General features: G+C 60.9%; 2 long non-coding RNA genes across 5 annotated transcripts in view; one reads left to right on the top strand and one right to left on the bottom strand.

Annotated features, from left to right (window-relative positions):
* Nucleotides 1-9,255, top strand: part of LOC113201726 (uncharacterized) — a 113,371-nt gene that overhangs the window by 66,085 nt on the left and 38,031 nt on the right. The window lies entirely within an intron of this gene.
* The window catches only part of LOC127750981 (uncharacterized), a 28,782-nt gene continuing 23,536 nt past the window's right edge, over nt 4,010-9,255 (bottom strand). For 2 of the 4 annotated variants that reach the window (XR_008011926.1, XR_008011928.1), the window contains exons 2-3: nt 5,290-6,247; nt 4,010-5,129 (exon numbers count right to left, since the gene is read on the bottom strand). This is a non-coding gene — a long non-coding RNA (uncharacterized LOC127750981). The remainder of the gene's footprint in view (nt 5,130-5,289; nt 6,248-9,255) is intronic. The other 2 variants (XR_008011929.1, XR_008011927.1) reach the window with 2 other exon arrangements.

The raw sequence follows: 9,255 nt of genomic DNA, 5'->3' as shown, positions 1-9,255 counted from the left end.
GTCGGTTGCATTACGCGATAGAAACAGGGATCGGGTCAACGACGGGTCACGTCAACGGAGGGGCATGAGGTGGAGGAGGAGGAGGATGATGGGGAGAATGGCGAGGACGACGTGGTGGAGGAGGATAAGATTTGAGCGTTGGTTGGCGCGGAGGTCAGACAATCACTTTGCGAAGCGGTGCGTCTGCTCTGGCTGCCCACTCACTCAACGAACCGAAACAAAAAAAAAAATAATATCTCGATGGTACCCGTCGACCCGATCCGCCCGCTCGCACGTCGTCTCCCTGACGGCCTTCTTCTTCTTCTGCTCCTCCTCCTCCTCCGCCTCCTCTCCATCTCGTCTGCGCCGTTTTCCTCTTTTTTCGCGCAGGGTTCGCGAAGAATCATATTTCAAAACCTTTATTCCGCCTGGATATTTATAGCTCACCTGTTCCGCCAAAGTTTCGTGTTTTCTGCTCACGGCGGCTCACGGCGGCGGCAGCCGTCAGAGCCGAGCCGCCGAGGAGAAGCTAAGCGCGCCTCGCGTCTCCTATACGCGCGCCGCCGGCCACTCCTTGTGTCCGTGTCGTTTTTCTTTCTCCATTTTTGTTCGGAAAAAAATGATGAGATAAGCTGGAACTTTCCCATTGTCTGGTGGGTGCCGGGCGGTACGGTCGGTCGGTACCCGTCGCGGTGGTGTGCCGCCCAGAGCCGCCGCCCTGGTCCAGCAGAGCCCCATCAGTCACTGATGCCGATCTGTTGTCCTCGTCATCGGCCTTGCGCTGCTGCTGGGCCGTGGTGCGGGGCCCCTCGATCATAACGTATCGACGCATCGAAACAAAAAAGGCACTTTCCGGTGTCGAAGTGGGCGGTGCTCGTCGAAGTGCCCCGCGCGGCGCGGTCCGGCGTGCGCGCCGATAGCATCACCCCCGCGATGCAGCCCTGGGCGGGCCGGGCCGGGCGTCGTGGTGCGCCGTGCCGTAGAGCATCACGCCCGTGAATGATAGATAACTCGGGGAGAGAGAGAGAAAGAGCGGGGTATAGATGGGTGATTGCTGGTGAAGTTATTTTCTCGAGGCACATCTATCAACAGAGTCGGAAACGAAAAATATATCGGAGTCCTCATTGAGCGCCGACGACGGCGTCGTCGCCGAGGCCGCGGACGTGGCCTTTTCTCGTTGTTATCTCGCTCCTGTTGAAAGCCCCTTACCGACCTGCTCCCATGAGCCCAGGAGTCCTAACGACAACGGCAGAGAGTCGGTGCACCGCGCGCGGGGCGCGGGGAGAGTGGAGAGAGAGGAGGGGAGGGGCCTACAGGCGGGCGCGCGCCGCGTCTTTCCATGGCGGCTTAGAGGGGGGAGGGAGGGGCGACAGCAAGGCACGGCTGGGGGCCGCCTGCCCCCCCCCCCCTTTCCCCACAGCACCGCTACCGTCCAGCCCCCCTTTCCCTTCCCTCCCCCCTCCTTACCCCCCGGCTGGGGCCCGCGCGAGTGTGGGAACGCGACCGCCACGAGACCGGTGAAGGGCAAAAGTCACCGTACCCCGCCGCCGCGCCGCGCCCCGCCACCACGCCCCGCCGGTCCACAGCCGCACCCGGAGCCTGCGCTGCCGCCTGCTGGAGCTGGAGGAGCCTGCTCGGGGCGGTGACGTACCCGGTACCCGAGCGCGACGCTGCACGAGTACCACTTCTCCCAGTCCTATGGTCGCAGCATGGGGGCCCTCCGCACAGGAGTACCCTGCGTACCCGAGTAGAGGAGCAAAGGGGCTATGCAATGCACTGGAGTATTTCTAAACGGGCGGCCCCTTGGCCTCACATATTGAACTCTTCCCCCCACCTTTCCTTCACTTCTTTCCTTTTGTCCACACCGCTCTATAATGCGGCTTGCAGGGGTCGTAATTTCAATTACGGAGCAGCGAACGACACACGGCGGCGGCGGCGGCGGCGGCAACATCTCTGCGGCCAGGAGCAGGAGTCGCCGTCGTCGCGATATGTCAGGCGCGCGACGAGTCGCGCCAGAGGAACGCCCCACCTCACCTCACCCCACCCCACCACACCCCGCCCCACCGCGCCCCACTGCGCCGACGACAGCTCGGCCCAATCGATTTGCTGTCATTTGGTCAATTGCTGCGTTAATTGGCGCGACTGTTGCGCCGCCTGGCTGTCCCGGGCGCCGCCATGCGACGCTGCTGGTAATGAAGCAGTGTGCACTCGGGTGGGGCGGGGCGGTGTGGGGCGCGGCGATACATCGCGTTATTTACGACGGCGCCGCCGCCAAGCAGAGCCCGTCGCAGGCCCGGCCCGCGATGGCCATGTGCGCTGCGCGATCACACGCCACGTTAGCGGGGCGTGGCGGCAGAGTGCGCGGAGCGTTGCCCCCCTCATCGACTGGCTATCGGGTCCAAAGGGTTGGAGTACAGCAGGCGAGAAATGGATGCTGGAACTATATGACATATTTTATTTTAGTGAACAAAAATTTGGCACATAACCCAAGTGTGGTCCGTTTTGAGAGGAAGGATTCAGACCGGCAATGCAATGAAGAAGTAGGGTAATTATGCTCGTCGTGGTTTCTTTCTTTCTTTGGGTTCCAGTTTCATCGCGGAATACTTTTTTGGCGTTAGGTGCAGGGTTGATACTGGCCAAATGGCAATCGTGGCTAGTTTAAACCCTGCAAGGAATTATCCAGAAAGTACGTCTGTCATTCGCCGTTTTCGAACGTTCGCCCGCACGCTTTCAAAACGCCTGGTAGGTGGGCAACATCCTGCCTACGGGACATGCATGTACTGTGGGGTTGCCTACCCCGATGCTCGCAGGCGCCGAGCTCCACTAACTTGCCGATTGAATCGGAGGGAAACGGACTACTTTCTGGAGCCGAATGCGTCTAAAACACGCCCAGGTTTTTCAACGCGTGCTTTCATAGTACATCAATAAAAATTACAATTCATAAAATCCTCTAAAATTTCACTTTTTGTCGTCGTCGAAGTTTGTTGAAATTTGGTTGATTGGTTAAAACGTAGTTTATCAGGCCTACCACTACCACTCTTGCTGCGCAACATGTGGTCGTGTTTGTTTGTTTGTGTGCTTTGCGCACAATGCCGAGGCCAGCCCGGAGCCAGCCCGGACCAAACTGACAGCGAATCAGTTCATTACGAGGTATAAAGAGCGTCGAGGAGCTGCCCCTGCGCTGCCCCGCGGCCGCCTGCCCGGCGCTGCTCGCCTGCCAACCGACCGGTAATCCAACGATTGAAATTTAAATTTATGCTCGCGCGCTCGACCGCTCAGCTGGGCGCCATGCGCCATCCGCGCGGCCAGCCGGGGGCCTCGGTCGGGGCGGGGCGCGGAGGGCACGGCATAGGACGGCGGCGGCCGGGGCGTGCACCGCCCGGCACCGTGAGAGCGGGCAGCGCTGCAAGTGCGTCGGGACGACGTGCGTACACGGCCCTTCTTAGTGTTAAACCTCGGCAACGCCACTACAGCACCGTAACGAAAAACTTACCCTGTTTTTATGAAACATTGTCCCCTTGCTATCACACCGAGCTAATCGCTGGGCTGTACTCGAACGTGTCGCGTCGCGTTCCCCTGCCGCGATCTGCTGCTGCTGCTGCTGCGCCCCCCGGGTGCCCGGGTGGTTGGTTGGTGGTGCCCGTGGGAACACCTGGGGGGCTCACCTCACTGGACGCGCTGCGCATGGACCAAGCCGAGCAGGGGGAGCCACCGCGCCGTGTTTTTCTAATGAAACTTGACGGGCGCATAAGGCTCCCATAAGACCTGAAAAAGATATGAGGACGCCCCTCTGTCCTGCCCCGCTCCCCACACCCCGCCTCTCGCCCCCTCGATCGAATTTGTATGCGAGGCACGGTGGGTAACGAGGAAAAACGCCGCCGCCGGCCTAAACGCGCGCGGGGTGCGGGGCGGACGAAAACCTCGGGAAAAGTTTAGTGTTTATCTACCCATCGAGAGACTCCGCTGCGGCGTGGGCAGGGGGAGGGGTGGGGTGGGGGGTGGGGGGCGTTTGGAAAAAAAGAGAGGGTAGTTGCGTTTTTTACTGGCCACGCGGAAGTACGCAGTGTTGTATGGGTAATGTATGGAGTATGTATATCGGAGTAGGAAGCAGCCGCCGCACCTGGGGGAGGAACAGGAAGGAATCTGTGATGGAACGCGGAAGCAGCGGCGGTCCCAGCCGCCGCCCTTATGCCGGGGCTTATCCTATGCGGGTCCTAGGGCCACCTTTTTAATAGACTTTAGAAAAAATGTTAAAAATCATGTAAATCGTCTGGTTTTTTCGTCATTCTGTCGCCCGAACGTTGTTGTTGTTATTATATACTACATATAAGCGAAGCCACAGTGGCGAGCAGCAGCAGCAACGTCGGCCTGCAGGCGGGCGTGGCGGCGACGGGCGGCCGGCCGGACAGACAACGTGTTTGTGTAGTTTCCAGGTCACATCATATAAGACGCTTGCAATCCTGATTCATCAATCATGGCTAAGGAATGAGCCCCCGCGCCGGCCTGCTGAAGAAACCGTTGGGGGCCGCCTTCGCCGCAGCCGCCGCGCCGCTTTTGCTTTTGCGCGGTCGGCGTTGGCCAGCCTGGACACACGCTTCGCCTGCGACATAAAGATGGCTCGTTAGGCGCGCGGCTGCCACCGCCGCAAAAACCATGCGAATAAATGGGCGCGTCTTGTTGCTGCCGCGCGAAAACTCTGCACGGCGGCGGCGTCGCGGAGAAATATTGGGTGCCGTACGATTTCTCATACGAAAACCTCCTCGAGCCTGCTGCTGCTGCTGCTTATAAACTCACACACACAAGCGACCGGGGCTCTCAAACTCCATTAGAGGCAGTTTGTCGGCGTCGTGAAAATCGCTGATTGGTGGACGGGAAAACGTATATAACGCGTTTGGAAGGGCATAAAAAAAGGTCGGCGGTGAAGGGGGAGAGAGGATAGGCTTCGACTATACGTATCGTGATGGATACGAGCTGGTCCAGGCGGAGGCTGTTGGGTCCGACAAGGCGGGCCATTCAAGGAGCGGGCGTCGTCACACCTCTTTGGAGCGTCTCTCTCTCGCACTCGGGGCGTCACGCCACTGTCTTGGGAGGCTTCCATCGCCCGTAGCGCACACGGTCAGCCTGACCAAAAATCTCGGAAGCGGTCTCGCCTGCAGCAGAAGGGGAAAAAATGTGAATGTGAAAAAAATGCCCTTCTGCCTTGCGTATGGTGGCCCTCGGACGTCGGTAAAGAAAGGTGCAGCCGGACGAAAAAAAACACACAAAATAAAAACGTAAGGGGCTTTTGTACGACGGACAGGAGGACCCTACCAGTCAAAAAAACAAACCGCTTGTGGGGACCCTGGACCCCGGTAGGGCCGTACGGCTCGCCGTAGGGCACAAAGGGTTGGACTTCGAGGGTGCGGGGCTCTTCGGGACACGACGTGATGCCTCCTGTTTTTGTTGGTCCGGTCTCGACTCTGTCACGTCGCAGGGCACATATAGGCAGCGTCCTGAAGAGGTTTGTCGTTTGGACTGTGACCACTCTCGGCGCGGGTCGATACCGGCGGTGAGCCCAGCAGGGCCACTCCCTATCTCCCCGGTCACTCTCGTCGTAGCGAGAGGCGATCCGCTGCCGCCGCGTCGGGACAGCGCGCCTAAGTTATGACCTTACCCGCTATCAACGCGGATGAGACCAATGTTTCGTATTTTTTTCAGTTTCTATTTTTATTTTTCGGTAACCGGAGGAGGGAGCGAGAGAGAGGCCAGAGCGGCGGCGTTCACCGTCGCGACAATCACCATCCCCAATCTGGTATTGAGATCCGTCAGCGATACAGCCGCAGGAGCCATCAGTGGTTTGATGGCGCGACACCCCTCTCTCTCTCTCTCTTTCTCTCTCGCTCACACTCTCTACTCTCTCACTCACTCTCTCTCTCTCTTTCTCTTTCTGCCGTATCGGACGTTATGGCCGCGCGGACTCCGGCCGGCCCGGGGATCAGGTTGCCCGGTGCGGATGAGGGCCTGCACGAGCTGCACCGGGACGCGACGAGGAGCGCGTGCTCGAGTGGCTCCCGTCGCCCGTCGCGTCTCCTGATAGCGAGGAGTGGCGCGAGTCGCTGACCCCGCGGTGGGTACAAGGTGCCCGACGACGACCGCCGCGGTGGACTCGGACCCGCGCCGTCAAGTGCCCCCGTGGCGCTGCCGGTGTGTGTCTTCTCTATACCATCGCGGCGCCCCGTGCTTTCGAAGCAGCCGTCGGCCGTATAACGTCGTGCGCCGCGCCGACACTCTGTAAAAGAAGAGAAGGAAACCATAATGAAAAAATAAAGGAGCTGACTTTGGAGCTGGATGAAAAAGCGGTCGGTCGGGAGGCAGCAGCAGCAGCAGCAGCAGCAGCACCGCGGGGATTATGACTTGAAGGAAGACTAACAAAGGACTAATCAGGCAGCAGCATGGACTGGACCGCGGCCCGGCGTGGCGTGGCGGGGAGTGGCGCGGCCCCCGCCTCGGCCCCCACGCTCCTCAGGTGCAGCCTCCCGTCTGGTCCACACACTCGCCGCCCCCGCCCCCCGCGCGCCCCGCCCTGCCTCTTGTAAGGGCCCCGGGTGGACTTCCTGCCCGGCTCGGTTCGGGAACCCGGACAAATTAAGTCGGACAAGCTGGTAGGCTTTTGGCTGTTGATCGCGCGCCTGCGCCCATAGCCTCTCCCCCTCCGCCCCGGTATACGCCTCGGGAGCTCCCCGGTAACGAGCGTTACGTGGGCCCGGCGCGCGCGACAACGCCCTGCCCGGGGCGTTCCGCCACGCCCCGCCACGCCGCCAACGCCCACACAGCAGTCTCCGTGACCGCCTCGCCCCGCCACGCCGGCCGAAAAGGCGTTCGTCCGTACGTTCCGACCGCAGCTCCCTATCGGCGGCCGCATCAAAGGTCGGGCGTTGCCGCTCGGTCCGGCCCGGTCCGGTCGTGTGCTTAGCCGGCGGCGGTCGTCGCGGCGGCGGCGGCGGCGCGCGCTCCGTGAGCCGCACGGGGCTCCGGGGGGCTCCGGGGAGCTCCGCGCCGACTCATCGGCGGTGAATAGGCGAGGACAGAGCCCCCGTAATGATACGGCTTTGTTTTACCCCCGTCCGGTTGCTGCTCGGGTCCGTCCGTGATGGGGCCCAGCCAGGGGCCCCGCGGGAGCCCCCCGAGGCGCCCGGAGGAGGGGCCCCGGCATCGCACCGCATCGGACCAGAGGGCGCGACTAATGCGGCCGGAGATCAAGGCTGATCTGTGCGTGTGCAAGGGCGTAAGGCACCCGGGGCCCCCGGGGCAGGCAGCCGGGCCGGGGCGGCGCGCGCCGCGCGAGTCACGCCCTGGGACGAGCCACGCTCCAGCGGGGCTCCAGCGAGCCCTCCAGTGGGGATCCAACGGGCCTCCTCCAGCGGGTCCAGCAGAGCAGCCTCCAGTGGGGCTATCCAGCCGCAGCCTCCAGCCAACGGCCATCTGACCAAGCAGCTCTGGACAGCTCGCCTTTTGGCCCCCCGCTAATCAAAGGTTGCGACACACACGCTCTCACACGCGTGCCTCGCAGATGATGAGGACCACTCTAGACGCGGGCGCGCGTTGCGCGAGGGGGGCGTGGCGGGGCGGGGCGGGGCGCGTGCGTCTGAAGAGGCAAAACGAGCGGCGGACGGGGTCGCCGAAAATGCTATCCTGCTAATCAGGTTTCTGTGGCGGACGAGACGCATCAGTCGTGGAGTGCGTGTGCGTGCGTCCGTGTTGCACAACCTGCGCCCCAGCGGCAGCAGCCCCGCGGGCGCGGCGTGGTGCGCGGCGCTACAGCGGCCAGCATACAGGTCTAAAGGCGTCATTATACTCAACCTCCCTGGAGCAGCGCCACTCTTCGGCGCCTGTCACAATCACGAAGCAGGCTTATTACGGCTTCGATTCAACTTCACACACACCTGCTCGACACAGTTTCATAGGCATCAAACTAGAGTAAATCATGAAAACTTTGTGAACAATTTTATTTTAAGGTATCTTAAGATGTGCAACAGTTTTTGAAGTTGGACATTTTAAAACGTGCTTTTCAGATATATTCTTGTATATTCTTGTATATTCTTGTAAAAATGTCAGGCAATATGTCACAAGACACGTCCTCCTCTATTTTGCTTACCCGACGAGGGAAGGTGGGTGCGTCCAGGAGGATCTATTGCATACGACCGGACCCCCGGACCCGGGCCAACGGTAGATATATAAATATGCATCAACAACAATTTAACGCCTGCACCCCAAAAATCTCCCCCCTTAGCATGTTTTGGGGCGGGGCGGGGCGGGAGGGGGCGGGTGTGTAGTGTAGAGTCCGGTGGTGTAGTCCCGAGCTGTCCGTCCGTCGTGCCCCGGGGCCCCAGACACACACCCCGCCCCGCCCCGCCGTGCCACGCAGCGCGCGTGTGTCCGCCTTCAATCACCTTCTTATCGCTCTGGGGGCTCGGGCCTCCGCCGGGGCGCTGCCTATGGGCGCTGCAAGGGGCCGAGCCATAAAAAAGGGAGCACGCTGGGCCGGACCATAGGACCGGACGGACCTGGGACGGACGGACGAATGCGTTTTTCATCATTTCAGAGACGTCAATAAGTCGGCAGGTTTTTCTTTTACACGCATCGAAATATAACAGGAAACAACTCATCTTTGGACCGTCGCCGTCGTCGTCGTCCCCTGGCTGCTGCTGCATCCCTTACTCCATGTTCTCGCCGTGCTGGCTCCCACAACACACGCACCCACTACACTCACACATTCTCACGCACCCACACTCGGCCGGCCCAGACACCACCACGTCCGTCCGTCCCCCAGTGTGTGTGTGCACGTGAGCGCGTCAGCCGAGGTCGTATATCTCCCCGGGAGCCCCTCCCTTGTCGCCGCGCGGGGGCAGAGGCCGGCGACGACGTCATACGCGGCGGCGGCGGCGGCCATGGCGCGCTGTCCGGTACCTCTGCGCCCTCTCCAACGGTATAAGGCAAGCCGCAGCTTGCTGCTTAGACTCTGGTCAGAATGGGTGCGCGACTAAGTGTGATTTTCGAAGTCTGTGTGTGTGTATGTTTGTATGTGTAGGAGAGAGACAGATACACAGAGGAGTGGGAGGAAGATAGAGAGAGTGTGTGTGTGTCGATGTATGTACTTTGGGGTTTCTGGAAAGTCTGGCGGAGAGGTTATTGTACGTGACTCTATGCGGGACTAGCCCATTGACGGAAGGGCGGGGCGGGGCAGAAGAGCAAAGAGTGGGGAAATAAGAACTAATAGCGCCCGCGTCCGCCCCCCTC

This window comes from Frankliniella occidentalis, unplaced genomic scaffold (assembly GCF_000697945.3).
Source record: "Frankliniella occidentalis isolate FOCC.00 unplaced genomic scaffold, Focc_3.1 Scaffold303, whole genome shotgun sequence".
Taxonomy (NCBI): domain Eukaryota; kingdom Metazoa; phylum Arthropoda; class Insecta; order Thysanoptera; family Thripidae; genus Frankliniella; species Frankliniella occidentalis.
Note: the sequence above shows the minus strand (reverse complement) of the source record. Positions and strands in the feature narration are given on the sequence as shown.